The sequence below is a fragment of the Triticum aestivum genome, chromosome 3A (assembly GCF_018294505.1).
Source record: "Triticum aestivum cultivar Chinese Spring chromosome 3A, IWGSC CS RefSeq v2.1, whole genome shotgun sequence".
In the NCBI taxonomy this organism is placed as follows: Eukaryota; Viridiplantae; Streptophyta; class Magnoliopsida; order Poales; family Poaceae; genus Triticum; species Triticum aestivum.
In genome coordinates this window covers 513,280,433-513,299,429 of record NC_057800.1, presented here as the reverse complement: position 1 = coordinate 513,299,429, position 18,997 = coordinate 513,280,433, and positions in this window count along the sequence as shown.

Here is an 18,997-nt window from a genome sequence, read left to right as displayed (position 1 = left end):
CTCATAGCGTAAAACCATACTATAAGCTGACAGTATACATATTATTCAGGCTGAATCAGTAGCAGGTGAGGCCATAGCGAAAATCCATGCTGCGACCACGCCATGAAAAATCAAAATATCCAATTGAGACCACGATGGTGCCAGCCAAAAGGATGATTGTATTTAATGACTGTCATGGTATGTATAATCCGGATTCTGGCGAAGTACCATGCCATTATCGTGAACTTCTCTGCGACCATGCTACTGCTTTGGTGCCAACCAGAGAATTCCATGCCTAATCATTAAAAGCAAAATAATCTTGAGTTGGGGCGAAAGAACCTGCCCTAATTCAAGGGAAATTATCAATTCTACTGCGACTATTACATGCTCATAGTGCCAGCCAGTGGAATCGAATAGTTGCTGGGTTACGGCGAACACCATGCCACTCCCAATTTTTTAAAAAAGTCATCATAGCGAAGAAGGTTTAGAACCAAATAAAGTATGATTACCTCAAATCACAATTTAAAATACATACATGTCTTGCACCACTAAATGCCATAAGACTGAATAAAAAGAGATAAAAGGCAGGAAAAAAAAACACAGTGATGGCAAACAGAGTTATACGAACACCTTGTTTTTTTTTGTTTGTTGGTTGGTTTGTGGGCTCCACCTTCAATTGTTAGACTATGAGGTGACCCACGAGTAAAGTTGCAAGGGATTCATATGCCTTTCATATGCCCAAGTGATCATCGGCCTGGACCTCGTGGTCGACGTATAGAAGTGTGGATTCAGACTTCTCATGGCTGTCATTGCTTTGTATAACTCCTATTGTTATTTATCACCCTTCATGAATGCTCTCCTCAGATGCAGTTCTCATGAACATGTCTCTTGGACTTTAAACTCCACACCCAAAATTGTTGCTCTGCATGACCTCACTCAGGCGATCAAATCCACACGCAACTAAAACTCATGTACCACAGTCTGAACATTGGGAAGGGGAGTCCTTTATTTTATTTTAGGGCGAACTGTGGCCCTTTTTGTTTTATTTAAAAAATTTAGATGAAAAAATTAATCCATGATCAGCAATGAGGATGCTGTATGGACACCAAGAGAAAAAACTTTCTTTTTATTACATTCTCCTGAACTTGCCCTTGGGCTGCTAGGCAAAATACTTCTTGAGGAACTTGCCATTGATAGGAGGCATTGGACGCACACCCTCTTGATCAATGAGTTGATAAGCGCCACCATCATAAACCTGTTCAATAACATATGGCCCCTCCCATTTGGGCTCAAATTTTCCTTTACCTTTTCCTATGAGCACAATAGGACGCCTAAGAACCAGCACCAGTTCTCCTTTTCTAAAAACTCGCGGCTTGACGAGTTTATCGTAGGCTCGTACCATATTCTTGCGATAAAGTTCAAGATTTTGAAGTACACGTAGGCGCCCCTCTTCAATAGCGTCTAACTCCTGGTACCGTAATTTGACTTGTTCATCTTCTGTCAGCTCATCACGTATCGCCACACGGAGCGATGGTATTTCAACCTCAAGTGGTAAGACAGCCTCGCTTCCGAAAACAAGAGCATATGGCGTACTCTGTGTTGGTGTGCGAACAGTAACACGGTATGCCCATAAAGCTTCAAAAAGACGATCATGCCAATCTTTTCTATGTTTTGTCACTGTCTTCTTTAATATCTTTCCAAGAGTTTTATTGAATGCCTCAATCAACCCATTGGCTTGTGCATAGTATCCCGTAGTATAATTCCAATGAATTTTGTACTTCTCAATAAACTTGTACATCTTATGTGATTTGAAGGCCTGGCCGTTATCAGAAGTAATACGATGAGGAACTCCAAAACGATAAATGATATTTCGCTCGATAAAATTGATGACATTACTAGTTTTCACCTCACGTAATGGTACTGCTTCGGCCCACCTTGAGAAGTAATCTGTGGCTGCCAAGATGAAACGATGACCTTCAGCAGATGGCGGATCAAAGGGACCAATTACATCGATGCCCCAAGCATCGAATGGCCAAGAAGGGACGGTCGGGTGTAGTGGAACAGGTGGCCGGTGCTTGAAGTCTCCACGTATTTGACACATGTGACATGCTTTGGCAGCATCTAAGCAGTCAGTCAGGATCTTTGGCCAATAGTACCCAGCTAGCCTGATGCTATGGTACATCTTAGCTCCGCTCTGATGTCCACCACATACTCCAGAGTGCACTTCCTTCAATATACTATTTGCCTCATCCCGCGACACGCAGCGGAGAAGAACCCCGTCAAAAGATCTTCTAAACAGAATACCGGCTTTCAACAAATAGGAGGGAGCTCGACGCAATAGTTGTCGCCTTGCCACTGGATCATTAGGATGGATGCCATGATTGAAGTAATCAAAAAAAGATTTACGCCAATCATCTTCTTCAACATTAGCAACAACGACAACATTTACTTCATGTTCCTCTTGTACAAGTTCAAGAACAGCAGGAAGGAGCCATCGCTCCTCTACTCTGACATGAGCGGACTCATTATTAGGAAAAATTAGTGCAGCTGCGAGTTTTGCCAATGCATCCGCCGATGCATTTTCACCTCGTGGAATGTGATCAACCTGGATAAATTCAAAAAAATTTATTAGTCCCTGGGCAGCAAGACAGTAAGGTACCAACTCTTGCTTGCGTACTTCATAAATACCATTAATCTGCCTAACAATTAACTGCGAGTCACCATAAACGTGGAGAGTCTGAATATTCATTGAGAGTGCTAAAAGCAAACCAAATATAAGCGCTTCATACTCTGCTTCATTATTCGAACATTCCTCTTTGAGAAGGGCAAATGAATGGTAGAATGTCTCACCCATAGGGCCTTTAAACACCACGCCTGCTCCTGCTCTCCTTCTAGGTGCTCCGTCAAGATCTTTCTCTGTGCGGGCAGCCCCATCAAAATACAACTCCCATGTACTTGAGGTGACGTTGAATATTTCCTCGCCGGGAAGATCAGTCACCAATGGTGAATCATCAGGCACAGGATGTGCTGCAAGGAAATCTGCCAGCACTTGACCCTTGACCGCTTTTCGTGGTACGTAAGTGATGTCGAACTCCATCATTAGAACTGCCCATTTGCCAAGTCTTCCTAAAAGTGCAGGTTGACTGAGAACATACTTCACAGGATCAGCTCTAGCAACCAGTTGAATTTCATGAGCTAGCGTGTAATGTCTTACTTTCTTCAAGGCAAAAATTAAAGCAAGGCATAATTTCTCAATACCTGTGTAATTTTGCTCTGCTCCCACCATGGTACGACTGAGGTAGTAGCATGCTGCCTCCTTCCCTTCATCATTGTGTTGTGAGATGAGGGCACCTACAGAAGAATCTTGAGCTGCGATGTAAAGTATAAGCGGCCGTCCTTTAACAGGTGCTGCTAGAATAGGGGGATTCAGTAAATACCATTTAATGCTTTCAAAGGCATTTTGACACTGCCCGTCCCAGTTGAATGGTGCACCCTTCTTCATGAGTTTGGAGAATGGCTGGATTCGCCCCGAGAGATTCGATATGAAACGCTGAATATATGCCAGCTTTCCCTGCAAAGATTTCAACTCCTTTAAATTTTGTGGAGGTGGCATTTACCGAAAAAGGCTCGCGCCCCGCTTTATAGATAAAGCCAATGCCAAAGCCACAACCACAAAGTTCACACAAACACAAGGTCCACACGCACCCAAAGTCCAAGCACAAGAAGGCAACAAGGGGTACTGCTGAGGGCACAACTCAACAAGCCCAACACACACAACCAAAAAGGCACACGCGCCAGAAGTGAATCATCCACTAGATGAATCTCTATACCACGATGGTGGACAATAAAACCAAGAAACACACCTGACTGAACAGCGAAAGCACATTTGAGAGGGTTCATCTTCAATTGATGCTTCCTCAATCTTTCAAACACGACCTGAAGATCCTCCATGTGTCTTCCTTGTTCTCTACTCTTTACTACCATATCATCAATGTAACACTCAACAGACCGATGTATGAGATCACCAAGCACGTGAGTCATGGCCCTCTGGTAGGTCGAACCAGCATTTTTTAAACCAAACGGCATTACTGTATAATAGAAGTTGCCCCTGGGCGTTCTAAAAGCCGTGTCGATGGCATCATGTTCATCCATCTTAATCTGATTATATCCAGAAAATCCATCCATGAATGAAAGAGCACCATATCCTGTAGTTGAATCAATCACCATCTCCGTCATTGGGATGGGGAAGTCATCCTTAGGGCAAGCCCGATTGAGATCACGAAAATCGACACAGATTCGTATTTGCCCATTCTTCTTCTCTACTGGCACAATATTGGCCAGCCATCGAGGATATCGTACTTCTTTTATGAAACCCGCGGCAATCAGTTTATCCACTTCATCTACTATTTGATCCTGCAACTCAGGACGAAAGCGCCTTGGTAATTGCTTTACTGGACGAAATTGTGGATCGATTGCTAATTTGTGTGTAGCAACTTGAGGGTCAAGTCCAGGCATTTCCTTATATGACCAAGCAAAACAATCCCGATATTCCATCAGGAATGCCATGTACATTTCTCGCTCTTCATAGGTAAGGGATGCACTGACATATGTAGGTCTGGGGTCTTCCTCGGTACCTAAATTGATTTCAACTAACTCATCAATAGTAAGCTGAATATCATCTTCGAGTTGCTGGGGAGCAGGAGCAGCATCGAGAACCTCTCCATGAGCCACCGGCATGGCCTCATGCATCTTGGAGAGGAGATATTGTTTATTTCTCAAACCTTCACAAGCATTTGCCGCGGCTTCAAAGGAACGTGGTTGATACGGACATGAATATATTGGCATAAGCTCGTCGTCATCTGAAGATGCTTCAACTAAACCAAGATAATCTTCATTTCTAACCGAAGAGGTCACGCAACTATTAACTCGTTGTACCATACATAAATCTTCATCGTCATCTGAAGAAGCGGCCTCATTATAACCAAGACCATACTTTGGTTGAACTGTACTTCTCTTCCTAATTAAATTCTCCGCTTGTTCTCACCATTCTTCACAAACAACTGGTGGTGGTGGTAGCCTGCTATTTGGTTGTACCAAAATTCCTGCCTTTTTTAATAATGAAATCATCCTGTCCTCAACTTTCATAGTCATGAGTGCTTCTTCAATGGCAAGAACCCGATCAGACTGCTTATATATGTCATCACATGGTCGCTTTTCTGGGACCTTATAAAAAATAGTAGGCAAGGTGTTCTCACTTTATTTTTGAACAGACAAAACATCCAATGGTGTGGTAACTGAAACATATAGTGAGGGGGGTTGCATGAGCAAATCTGGAACCCTCAACGTTGTGCCTGAAGGTTCCTCATCCAATTTCTTTGTGAGAACCACAGGAATAGCAGTCGTTGGAGCATGTGCCTTTAACAAAATAGGAGCAGTGACTGATAAAGCGCGCCCTCTTGTGACCCCTACCTCCAGTGATGAGCTAGTAGATGAAGCAGTGTCTGTTGTTAACAAGATTGGCGTAGTCGCAGACAAAACCCGTCCTGTAGGCCTAGATGATGAACCTTCTGCTCTCATATTTGCATTACCACATTACTGATCTCGTGACTTCCTTATCAAAGCAGTCTCTCTTGAGTGGGCTGAGCAAGGTGTGATTAGAAATTTCATTTCCGTGGGGGATGGTGTAGCATCCGGCGTGACTAACACATCAGCATTAGGTGTTGTTCGTCCCTGCTGTTTCCCTGACTCGATACTCGGGAAATAATATTTAGCATCGGCATGGTGAACTTCTTGAATTGTATAAGGAGCAGTATTCCCAGCGATACATTGTTGTTCTCCATTGCCATCCATGAACTTTAGGCATTGATGCAGTGTTGAAGGGACTACACGATATTTATGTATCCATGGTCGCCCCAAAAGTGCAGAGTATGAAGCATTGGCCTCTATAACGAAGAACTTAACTTTGAAACTGTAAGATGCCATCTGCAACTTAAGAGTGATAACACCTAAGGCGGGCTTGGCATGATTATCATACCCACAAATTACTACCTCGGTGGGGCTTAGATCATCCATTATGTACCCTGCTCGAGTTAAGCTTCGTACAGGCAGGATGTTCACAGCAGAGCCAGGATCGATCAATATTCTTCGAAGATGTGCAGCTCCAATATTTCCCTCAATATAGAGGGGGCGATTGTGATCACCATGCTCCATTATTTGGTCCTCATCAGAAAAGGTTATCTGATTAGCATAGAGTAGATTGTCAAAGAGTCTGTGCTTGGCCATTGCCGCTTGATAATGTTCAGGCTTTTGCAAAGCTTTAATAAGAGCCTCTCTAAGTTCCGGTTAGTAGAGGCCAATGCTCAGTAGTGCTGGAATCCGCTTCAAATGAGCAATGACATTATATTCGACATCATGCTCTTTTGCCTCCTCGTCCCTCGACTTCTCTTGTTGATTGTTCGAGACAGTTGCCTCCCTACTTGTGGATGGTTTATCTTTCTCTGTTCGGTACTGCTTACTTCTCATGGGCTCCGGTAGTACCTTTCCTGCCCGCAAGTTCATATGTACCTCCATTTCTTGTTTCTCCAGTGACGTATCAGTTTGCAATGCCTCACATTCTTCCTTTGTGAACACTACTTCAGTCTCTGAATCATTTGTACTTCCACTAGAGGCAACCATGTTGCATGTAGCATTCTCAGTACTTAATTGTGGTCCATCCGGCAAATCATTTTTTACGTCATGGTGTGACTGGTCCCAGCTTTGAGGGAAAAACTGGGCTAAAGTGGGATGTACACGCCTTGTCCGAGGAAAAGATTCATTCCCTTCAGACCTGGGAATAAATCTTGGCGGCATACGGCGATGACTCGGGTTGGGACTCCCTCTATTTGCTGACGTATATTGTAAGATGGACGGAGAGCTCATGGTTCCCTGATGCACCTTTGTTTGATTACGTCTATGATGAACTCTGCTCCAAGGGTGTGAGCTATCTTCTGAAACTATAGGTGTAAGCCGAAGTCCCTGAAACTGATGTTGAACTTCAGAAAATGGCATCCAATATGCCTCTTCTGAACCATGTTTCTGTAGTACCTCTGCTTTATTAGTGGACACCATGTTTACTTGATGATAAACAGGATTCACGGCTTGCGGATCAAGATTCAACTTCTTCTCATCGATTGCCCTTTGCAACCATTCTTTAAAAGCGACGCAATCTTCTACTACATGACCAACGTATCGATGATACGGGCAATATAACGGATTGTCTGTCATTCCCGCCTGGTCGGGCCGCCGCGGTTCAGGCAAGTTCAAAGCCCCTTGTTGTGATAGCTGATTAAAGAAATTTTTAACAAACTCTCTCCTGAATATATATTGCTTTTTAAGCAATTCTTGAATACTAGGGCGGGTTCTCTGCCCCTGTTCATTCCTTACTCCAAGAGCCTGCATATTTTGGCGAGGTGCTACAGCCATCGTAGATAGCCTGGTAGTATTACTTTCTGCTTGTATTTTAGGCTTATTCCCATTATTAAATGGTTTTGCCGTTGACTGAAACTTCTTCGAGTAATCTGAAGTGCCTGCATTTTTGTATAACTCCATAATATGTGGAGCCTTCTCAAATTCTAATTTGGTGGCAGCAACAGCATTACCAAGTGCACTGAAAGTTTTAGGCTCGCGCCTAGAAACCTCTAACGACCAATGTTGCTGCATTCCGTGCACACACATGTCGACAGCATCTTCTGGGTGCATCTCTCTAGTCAAGCGCACATAACTGTTACGAAATCGGACGATATAGTCATCTATCTTTTCATCTCTTCTTTGTTTAAGCTGTGACAACTCCAAAAGGGATGTATCTTTGCTCATGCTAATGAAATGAGATTTAAAAAGATCCTTCATTGTTTGCCAACTGCGTACTGAACCAGCAGGTAAGCGACTATACCAATGAAAGGCCGGACCTGTCAATGATGATGAAAACTGACGAAGTAAAAGTGAGGGCGAATTGGCTGTGTCACCACACGCTGCTTCAAAATAGATGAGGTGTTCCCTTGCATCACCATTACCATCAAACTGCCTGAATTTTGGTGGACGCCATCCAGCAGGAAAAGCTACCTTGTCATGCCACGCCTCATATGGCTTCTCCAACTCACTTTCAAGGGTTCTAGGTGTTTGTTCTTCTGCAATTTGCTTCATTTTTCTGTTGATCAACTCTTCAGCGATGTCATGATAATTTCTTAGTGTCCCTAATGCAGGAGCTGCTGATATAGGATGTGTAGGTGCAATTGGCATATTTAGATGCACCCCTCCTGTGAATTGAGGCTGCTCAACTCCACCTGTTGCACGAGGCGTATGCTGGTGTTGTGCCATAGCTTCCAACTCGGCAATTTGTGGATCCACCACTTGTGGTAGAGGATTAGCAGATTGCGTCCCATTTACAGCAAGTTTTGCAATCATATTAAATAGTTGATCGATCTTTGTATCAATAACATCCATCCTTCTACGTGCTTCCTCGTTTAGAGCACCTGAAGTTCCTTCTTGATGGTGTAAAGATCGAGCCTTCTCTTCTTCAGTCACAACTGGTCCTGGTGGCAAGTCGTGTTGTTTCCCTGCATCATCTTGTGCAATGGCTGCCAGACCTAGCTCGTCCTGATTAGTATGGACATGAACTGACGCAAGATTAATTGCCCGTGCAACATCCTCATTATCCAAAGGCTCTGAGGCGTCAACCTTTGGTAGTGACGAGGATGACTCCGCGTCTGATCTTTCATCACTAGTTTGTTCATCCGTGGGATCAAAATCTGCATTTATAGTTTGTCGAGCCACTTTTCTCAACCGTGTAAGTGCCCCATAGCGTTCTGCAATTTGTTGGACCTGATTCTGATCAGCAGGAAGACGAGAACTAATACTGGCATAAGGTCTGCTATACTCACTTGCGCGTAACAAAATTTTATCTTCCGGAGTTTTATCACCCCTTGATGTCAGCGGAAGACATGATGCTGTTACCATCGCACCACTCCTCTGTTTTATCACAGCATGCTTTCTTACATGTTCTTTTGCACAGGGTGAATTTCTCATGAATGATGGAGTAGGATTAGGCAGGCTTTCCTCGTCTGACGAGTAAGAGAACTCATGACGAACAAGTGGCGGCTCCCACTCTGAATCTGAATTTTGCACCGACCGGACTGTCGCCATACGACATGCCACATTATTAATCATGTTGCCAGATCGCCTTCTTCCATTCCCATCATTCCTGAACCTAGTAGTGTTTGATCCGTTATCTCGAGGGATCAACGCATTATTTGATCCTTGTGGAGCTGAATGAGAACCACCTCTTGGCCTTTCTGTACTGAGGTTCCTTTGCTCAACCCTTAGTGGTTTGGGAGCCAGATGCTCTATCAATGCATTATATCTCTCATTTCTTTTCAAATTTGGAGAAATCTGAAGTGTTACACTTTCATTATCCTTATAAATTCGGCCATCAGCCCTCACACGGACCTGCACGTGTCTTAGCACCAAATCTTGCAATTCTTGATACATCGCTTCACGAGTCCTCCTCCTTCTCTCACGTTTACGCTGATTAACTGTCGATGCATAAGGGACCCTTGGGGTTGCATCAAAGGTCGGTGCCCCCCGTGAATACCTTGCATGTTTCCAAGGTGCTGCCGTCATGGGGTCATGTTGCCTTGGTAGAGCAAACTGCTGCGGAACCCGGTTTGAGGACTCAATGTTTTGCGAAGATGCTTTCACTCGCCACTGAGGCTTGTATCTTCTTGTTTCAGGCATAGGGTGGCAACGATCTCGACGATTCCCATGTGGCCAGGGAGTATTTTCACGATAATGAGCGTATGCGGATAATGGTCTGTTCCTAGGTGGAAGATGCTGATGTTCATTTTGAAGTCTGCTTTGCATTGCTCTAATCTGATGTTGCATCTGTTCTAACTGAAGTCGGAGTTCCTCTGCTCTGGGCGCTGGTGTTTCATTGGTTAAAACAGCAAACCTGTTATTGTTCTGCGAAGTAGAGTGATGTCTCTCTGAGGTCTAGAAACAAGGTACCCGTACTTGTTGATCCCGACTGATAGAACTTCGTTGAGAACACAATCTTGGCCATGTTCGCTCCTTAATGATGCGTCTCCAAAATTCATTCATTATGGTTTCTTTGACCAGCTCGCAACTGGCCCCTCGTTCAGGAGAAAGAACAAGAAACTCATCGCTCATATCAGTGTACTGTTGATCCTGACGCCTACTCACATCTGAACTCTCAGATGGTGCATCACGCCCGGCAACGCGAGCCCTTAAATGTGACTGCAACTTCTTCACTTGTTGCCTCTTCCTTCTGTAATTGCGGTGTGCGTTCTTTTTGTTCAGAGTTCGAGCACGTGCAATACTAGAATTCAGGTGTTGCTTGACGTTTTCCAGTTCTTGAAGGAGTTCAGCTTCGGTAGTATGTGTAGTTTTGGTTTTGAACACTGAGAGGCGTTGCTTATAGCCGGCGTTCAGAACGGCTCCTGGGAATTTCAGTAACTTCCTAGCATCCGTCATTAATGCTTGACACTCTCCCCTAGCCCTTGCATCCACGTACTTCTGAACTTTCTTGGCGTCATCTAAGTCTGAGGAGTGGTCTGCCTGGTACACATACATGTTGGAGCCAAAGCTTGAAACTACAACTGGTGGTAATGAACCAAACCAAAAAACAAAAGGCTCCATTTGCTTTGCGTCAGCCTTCGGTCCATAGTTGGTGAAGCCCCCATCTGCACGAGATGTACACTGGTTAGCACTTCACCACACCACATTATCAGCCAAAAAAAGTGCCGAGGAGACAGATCATGAGTAGATTCTGATGACTGATGACGAGCAGCGAAGATGGGAGGAGAGTCGAGTCCCACTGGGCGTGCCATTTGTTTTATGCGAGATAAATATCAAATTTATCCGTGTTGGCGTTTTAAGTGCGGGCGTGCCAGTATACGAGTGTATACGAATTAAAACAAAATAAAATAAAGCACACAAAATTATGCGGAGAAACTTGTAGTCTTTATTGCTGAAGATATACAAATCTCATTTTACATGCTCTTGGTATAGCATCTGACATATAAAAGACAATTGCGTAAATCTCGACTCCTAGAACCTCGAAGGGATCTCTAGTTAATTACACTCATATAGCATATCTATGAAAGACCTCCGATTAAGCTGCCTCAAACGGTCATCATCATTATCAAACTCCTGGCTTCTGTCTCCAAGGCAAAAAGAATATGCAAACGCTCTGAGCAAAACAATAATCTCGCCATGCTAAAAATTTATGGATTCATGCACCAAATCAAACAAGGGATATAGATCAAGTCTCAAAGAGAAAATAAAGTGGATCGTTCGGCCTCGTCGGTCACGAACATGATGTATCCTGCCTCGTCGGCCAGGAAGTGTATGTATGTTTCGGCCTCGTCGGTCACGGAAGAAAGTGTATTGAGCATGGACTTGAAGATGAACCCTCATCTGTTTGAGAAACATGGTTTTGCAGAATTTTGTCAATGGCGTCTTGTTTATTCCAGAGTAGGTAGCCATGTCTTTATTAATATTGGATTATCTCATGATGAGAAACCATCCTTTGTATATCACGTGACCCCCTTGCTACCTCTGAATATATGATGTATGCTGAATGATGATGTTGATTCTTTTTGTACAGCTATATTGCTTTCCCTTGTGACTCCACACCATGAAATGTTTACGGCAACGATTGAAGCGTCAGGTAGAGCCACGAAACATCATAACCTTCCCTTTTCCTTTTACTGATCAAACCATAAACATCCGTGGCGACGACTTGATCGCCATGTAGAGCCACGGGATGCCGTCAAACTGTTTTTCTGTAGATCGGGTGATAGAACGTCTGCGGCGACGATTAGATCGCCATGTAGAGCCGCGGATGCCGCCGAATTCTTTCTATAGATCAAACAAGGAACACCCGCGACGACGATTAGATCGCCATGTAGAGCCGCGGGACACCGCCGATTTTTGTTGTAGATCAAACAATGAGATATCCACGGCGACGACTAGATCGTCATGTAGAGCCGCGGGACACCGCCGATTTTTGTTGTAGATCAAACGATGAGACATCCACGGCGACGATTAGATCGCCATGTAGAGCCGCGAGATGCCACAAAAAGAAGTGAACAAAGAGAAGAAAAATAAATAAAAGAGATAAATGATCGTATGCAACCTTCATATGATTTACTCACCATATGGCTGTGCCATCGACGCCGGCCACGGAGGGAAACGCCAGACGAGAAATGAAGATGTGTGTATGTGTGAGTGCTGGGATGGAGATGATATGAAGTGTGTGTGTGTGTGTGTTGAATGGTGGTGAGATGAGCGTGTAAATGGTGCGCGCGTTGTGAGCGAGCTGAACCTCCTTCGCAGTCACTCGAGCAGTCTTTTTATAGCCTCGTCTCCACCGGCTAGCTATGCGAGTAGATAAGAAGATAAGCACGAGAGATTAGCGTCGTCGCCGCTGCCGTTAGTAACAATTAAACAAATCTTATCTCTACTCTCTCGGCGTTGTTGAACTAGAAAGCAACAAACTTCTTGGCCAGTACTTATCTCTTCGTGGATTTAGTCAGGCCCAACGGATTGATTTTCTCTATCACTAGCGACCACGGACCTTGGTTTTGTACCGATATCAACACGTCCAACTGGCGGTAGGCCTGTATAAGATTTTACTACTTCAACACACTAAACGTTTGCCTGGATAGTTTGTTGACCAGTTGAACCGTGCATGCTCACACGATTTATTCCATTAGCAAACTGGTTGATCGGCCACTACTAAATCCATTTGATCAACCAAATGCATGCGTTAACGTGACTAGGCCTGAAAATTCATAACCATAATATATTTTCCCCTTTTTTTAAGATCACCAAATATATATTTACGAGAGAAATTTGATTATACCAGATAATCAAATATGTATGTGCATCACATGGTAAAAAATGGGGTCAAACACCCGTTATCAACGACATCCAATGTCCATGGTTAGGAAACCGTAACCATCTATTGATCAACGAGCTAGTCAACTAGAGGCTTACTAGGGACATGGTGTTGTCTATGTATCCACACATGCATCTGAGTTTCCTATCAATACAATTATAGCATGGATAATAAACGATTATCATGAACAAGGAAATATAATAATAACTTATTTATTATTGCCTCTAGGGCATATTTCCAACAGTCTCCCACTTGCACTAGAGTCAATAATCTAGTTCACATCGATATGTGATTAACACTCAAGGTCACATCCCCGTGTGACTAACACCCAAAGAGTTTACTAGAGTCAATAATCTAGTTCACATCACTATGTGATTAGCACTCAATGAGTTCTGGGTTTGATCATGTTGCTTGTGAGAGAGGTTTTAGTCAACGGGTCTGAACCTTTCAGATCCGTGTGTGCTTTACAAATCTTTATGTCATCTCCTAGATGTAGCTACCACGTTCTATTTGGAGCTATTCCAAATAACTGTTCTACTTGGAGCTATTCTAAATTGTTGCTCCATTATACGTATCCGGTATCTCTACTCAGAGCTATCCGGATAGGTGTTAAGCTTGCATCGACGTAACCCTTTATGACGAACTCTTTTACCACCTCCATAATCGAGAAAATTCCTTAGTCCACTAGTTATCAAGGATAACTTTGACCGCTATCTGGTGATCTACTCCTAGATCACCTTCGTACCCTCTAGCCAGACATGTGGCAAGGCACACATCAGGTGCGGTACACAGCATAGCATACTATGGAGCCTATGTCTAAGCATAGGGGACGACCTTCGTCCTTTCTCTCTATTCTGCCGTGGTCGAGCTTTAAGTCTTAACTTCATACCTTACAACTCAGGCAAGAACTCCTTCTTTGACTGATCCATCTTGAACACCTTCAAGATCATGTCAAGGTATGTGCTCATTTGAAAGTACCATTAAGCGTTTTGATCTATCCTCATAGATCTTGATGCTTAATGTTCAAGTAGCTTAATCCAGGCCTTCCATTGAAAAACACTTTCAAATAACCCTATATGCTTTCCAGAAATCCTACGTCATTTCTGATCCATAATATGTCAACAACATATACTCATCAGAAATTCTATAGTGCTCCCACTCACTTCTTTGGAACTACAAGTTTCTCATAAACTTTGTATAAACCCAAAACCTTTGATCATCTCATCAAAGCGTACATTCCAACTCCGAGATGCTTACTCCAGTCCTTAGAAGGATTACTGGAGCTTTGCATACTTATTAGCATCTTTCAGGATTGACAAAACCTTCTGGTTGTATCACATACAACCTTTCCTCAAGAAAATCGTCGAGGAAACAATGTTTCGACATCCTATCTGCAAGATTTCATAAATAATGCAGTAATCGCTAATATAATTCCAACAGACTCTTAGCATCGCTACGAGTGAGAAAGTCTCATCGTAGTCAACTCCTTGAACTTGTCGGGAAACATCTTAACGACAAGTCGAGCTTTCTTAATGGTGACATTTACCATCATTGTCCGTCTTCCTTTTAAAATCCATCTGTACTCAACAGCCTTACGACCATCAAGTAGTTCTTCCAAAGTCTACACTTTGTTTTCATACATGGATCCTCTCTCGGATTTTATGGTCTTGAGCCATTTATCGGAATCCAGGCCCACCACCGCTTCTCCATAGCTCGTAGGTTCATTGTTGTCTAGCAACATGACTTCCAAGACAGGGTTACGTACCACTTTGAAGTAGTACGCATCCTTGTCGACCTACGAGGTTTCGTAGTGACTTGATCTGAAGTTTCATGATCACTATCATAAGCTTCCACTTCAATTGGTGTAGGTGCCACAGGAACAACTTCCTGTGCCCTGCCACACACTAGTTGAAGAGACGGCTCAATAACCTCATCAAGTCTCCACCATCCTCCCACTCAATTCTTTCGAGAGAAACTTTTCCTCGTGAAAGGACCCGATTCTAGAAACAATCCCTTATTGCTTTCGGATCTGAGACAGGAGGTATACCCAACTGTTTTGGGTGTCCTATGAAGATGCATTTATCCGCTTTGGGTTCGAGCTTATCAGCCTGAAACTTTTTCACATAAGCGTCGCAGCCCCAAACTTTTAAGAAATGACAGCTTAGGTTTCTCTAAACCATAGTTCACACGGTGTCATCTCATCGACATTACGTGGTGCCCTATTTAAAGTGAATGTGGTTGTCTCTAATGCCTAACCCATAAACTATTGTGGTAATTCGATAAGAGACATCATGTATGCATCATATCCAATAGGGTGCAGTTATGATGTTCGGACACACCATCACACTATGGTGTTCCAGGCTGTATTAGTTGTGAAACAATTTCCACAATGTCTTAATTCTGTGCCAAACTCGTAATTCAGATATTCATCTCTATGATCATATCATAGATATTTTATCCTCTTGTCACGACGATCTTTCAACTTCACCCTGAAATTACTTGAACCTTTCAATAATTCAGACTCGTGATTCATCAAGTAAATGTACTCAACATCTACTCACATCACCTGTGAAGTAAGAACATAACGATATCCACTACATGCCTCAGCACTCATTGGATTGCACACATCAAAATGTATTACTTCCAACAAGTTGCTTTCTAGTTCCATTTTACTGAAAACGAGGCTTTAAGTCATCTTGCCCATGTGGTATGATTTGCATGTCTCAAGTGATTCAAAATCAAGTGAGTCCAAACGATCCATCTGCATGGAGTTTCTTCATGCATATACACCAATAGACATGGTTCGCATGCCTCAAACTTTTCAAAAACGAGTGAGCCCAAAGATCCATCAACATGGAGCTTCTTCATGCGTTTTATACCGATATGACTTAAGTGGCAGTGCCACAAGTAGGTGGTACTATCATTACTATCTTATATCTTTTGGCACGAACATGTGTATCACTATGATCGAGATTCAATGAACCATTCATTTTAGGTGCAATTGAAGGTATTATTCAAATAAACAGAGTAACTGTTATTCTCCTTAATGAATAACCGTATTGCGATAGACATAATACAATCATGTCTATGCTCAACGCAAACACCAATCTCGATGGTAGAGGGAGCGTGCGATGTTTGATCATATCAACATTGGAAACACTTCCAACACATATCGTCAGCTCACCTTTAGCTAGTCTCCGTTTATTCCGTAGCTTTTATTTCGAGTTACTAACACTTAGCAACCGAACCGGTATCTAATACCCTGGTGCTACTAGGAGTACTGGTAAAGTACACATCAACACAATGTATATCCAATATACTTATATCGACCTTGCCAGCCTTCTCATCTACCAAGTATCTAGGGTAATTCTGCTCCAGTGGTTGTTCCCCTTATTACAGAAGCACTCAGTCTCGGGTTTGGGTTCAACCTTGGGTTTCTTCACTAGAGCAGCAGCTGAATTGCCGTTTCATGAAGTATCCATTTGTTCCCTTGCCCATCTTGAAACTAGTGGTTTCACCAACCATCAACAATTGATGCTCCTTCTCGATTTCTACTTTCGCGGTGTCAAACATCGCGAATATCTCAAGGATCATCATATATGTCCCTGATATATTATAGTTCATCACGAAGCTCTAGCAGCTTGGTGGTAATGACTTCGGAGAAACATCACTATCTTATCTGGAAGATCAACTCCCACTTGATTCAAATGATTGTTGTACTCAGACAATCTGAGCACTAGCTCAACAATTGAGCTTTTCTCCTCAGTTTGTAGGCTGAGAAAATCGTCGGAGGTCTTATACCTCTTGACGTGGGCACGAGCCTGAAATCCCAATTTCAGCCCTCAAAACATCTCATATGTTTTGCGACGTTTCAAAAACGTCTTCGGTGCCTCAACTCTAAACCATTCAACTGAACTATCACGTAGTTATCAAAATGTGTATGTCAGATGTTCGCAACATCCACAGACGACGTTCGAGGTTCAGCACACTGAGCGGTGCATTAAGGACATAAGCTTTCTAAGAAGCAATGAGGACAATCCTCAGTTTACGGACCTAGTCCGCATAATTGCTACTATCAACTTTCAACTAAGATTTTCTCTAGGAACATATCTAAAACGTAGAACTGAAGCGCGAGCTACGACATAATTTGCAAAATCCTTTTGACTATGTTCAGGATAATTAAGTTCACCTTATGAACTCCCACTCAGATAGACATCCCTCTAGTCATCTAAGTGATTACATGATCCGAGTCAACTAGGCCGTGTCCGATCATCACGTGAGACGGACTAGTCAACGTCGGTGAACATCTTCATGTTGATCATATCTTCTATACGACTCATGCTCGACCTTTCAGTCTTCTGTGTTCCGAGGCCATGTCTGTACACATGCTAGGCTCGTCAAGTCAACCTAAGTGTTTCGCGTGTGTAAATCTGTCTTACACCCGTTGTATGTGAACGTTAGAATCAAACACCCGATCATCACATGGTGCTTCGAAACAACGAACTGTCGCAACGGTGCACAGTTAGGGGGAACACTTTTTTGAAATTTTAAAGAGGGATCATCTTATTTACTACCGTCGTTTTAAGCAAATAAGATGTATAAACATGATAAACATCACATGCAATCAAATAGTGACATGATATGGCCAATATCATATTGCTCCTTTTGATCTCCATCTTCGGGGCTCCATGATCATCATCGTCACCGGCATGACACCATGATCTCCATCATCATGATCTCCATCATCGTGTCTTCATGAAGTTGTCTCGTCAACTATTACTTCTATAAAGTAAAGTAATTACATGACATTTATGTTGACACGCAGGTCATAAATAAATAAAGACAACTCCTATGGCTCCTGCCAGTTGTCATACTCATCGACATGCAAGTCGTGATTCCTATTACAAGAACATGATCAATCTCATATATCACATATATCATTCATCACATCCTTTTGGCCATATCACATCACATAGCATACCCTGCAAAAACAAGTTAAACGCCCTCTAATTGTTGTTTGCATGTTTTACGTGGCTGCTGTGGGTTTGTAGCAAGAACGTTTCTTACCTACGCAAAAACCACAACGTGATATGCCAATTGCTATTTACCCTTCATAAGGACCCTTTTCATCGAATCCGATCCGACTAAAGTGGGAGAGACAGACACCCGCTAGCCACCTTATGCAACTAGTGCATGTCAGTCGGTGGAATCAGTCTCACGTAAGAGTACGTGTAAGGTCGGTCCAGGCCGCTTCATCCCACAATGCCACCGAATCAAGATTGGACTAGTAACGGTAAGCATATTGAACAAAATCAACGCCCACAACTACTTTGTGTTCTACTCGTGCATAGAAACTACGCATAGACCTAGCTCATGATGCCACTGTTGGGGAACGTAGCATAAATTCAAAATTTTCCTACGTGTCACCAAGATCTATCTATGGAGTCATCTAGCAACGAGGGAGGAGTGGATCTACATACCCTTGTAGATCGCGCGCGGAAGCGTTCAAGAGAACGGGGTTGATGGAGTCGTACTCGTCGTGATCCAAATCACCGATGATTCTAGCGCCGAACGGACGGCACCTCCGCGTTCAACACACGTACGGAGCAGCGACGTCTCCTCCTTCTTGATCCAGCAAGGGGAAAGGAGAGGTTGATGGAGATCCAGCAGCACGACGGCGTGGTGGTGGAAGTAGCGGGATTCCAACAAGGCTTCGCCAAACGCTGCGGGAGGAGGGAGATGTGTCATGGGAGGGAGAGGGAGGCGCCAGGGCTTAGGTATGGTTGCCCTCCCTTCCCCCCACTATATATAGGGCCAAGGGAGAGGGGGAGGGCGCAGCCTTGCCCCTTCCTCCAAGGAAGGGTGCGGCCAAGGGGGGGGAGGAGTCCATCCTCCCCAAGGCACCTCGGAGGTGCCTTCCCCTTTTAGGACTCTTCCTTTCTCCTCTTCTCTTGGCGCATGGGCCTCTTGGGGCTGGTGCCCTTGGCCCATATAGGCCAAGGCGCACCCCCTACAGCCCATGTGGCCCCCCGGGGCAGGTGGCCCCACCCGGTGGACCCCCGG